This window comes from Octopus bimaculoides, chromosome 29 (assembly GCF_001194135.2).
Source record: "Octopus bimaculoides isolate UCB-OBI-ISO-001 chromosome 29, ASM119413v2, whole genome shotgun sequence".
NCBI classification, from domain to species: Eukaryota; Metazoa; Mollusca; class Cephalopoda; order Octopoda; family Octopodidae; genus Octopus; species Octopus bimaculoides.
In genome coordinates, this window is record NC_069009.1 from 1,912,173 (window position 1) to 1,912,655 (window position 483).

Here is a 483-nt window from a genome sequence, read left to right on the forward strand (position 1 = left end):
AGATAGATAGTTAGATATATATATAGATAGATAGATAGTTAGATATATATAGATAGATAGATAGTTAGATATATATAGATAGATAGATAGTTAGATATATATAGATAGATAGAGAGATAGTTAGATATATATATATATAGATAGATAGATACCTTAAAACTAAACAGACAAGATCGTTTTTTGAAGATTTATATCCCTAGAGACAAGATAATGTCATTTTTTGATGTGTTTAAATATTTAATCTAGGATTTAGTAGTCATGTCTTGTGCATAAAACACATTAATAAAATTTGAAGCAACAGGTAGTTAGTGTCCGCACAGGTAAAAGTAGTATGATGAGAGGTGTATATTCACTTTTTGAGGTGTGTTTGTGTGTTTGTATGTAAGTAAATATATATATTTCACATATACGTACATACAAAACAAAATGGGAGCGTATGCGTATTATATATATATATATATATATATATATATATATATATAT

The 483-nt window shown here is 24.4% G+C and overlaps 1 protein-coding gene across 1 annotated transcript in view; it reads left to right on the plus strand.

The window, feature by feature from the left end:
• LOC106879073 (coiled-coil domain-containing protein 57) overlaps nucleotides 1-483 on the plus strand; it is a 29,234-nt gene that overhangs the window by 823 nt on the left and 27,928 nt on the right. The gene's annotated exons all lie outside the window — the stretch shown is intronic.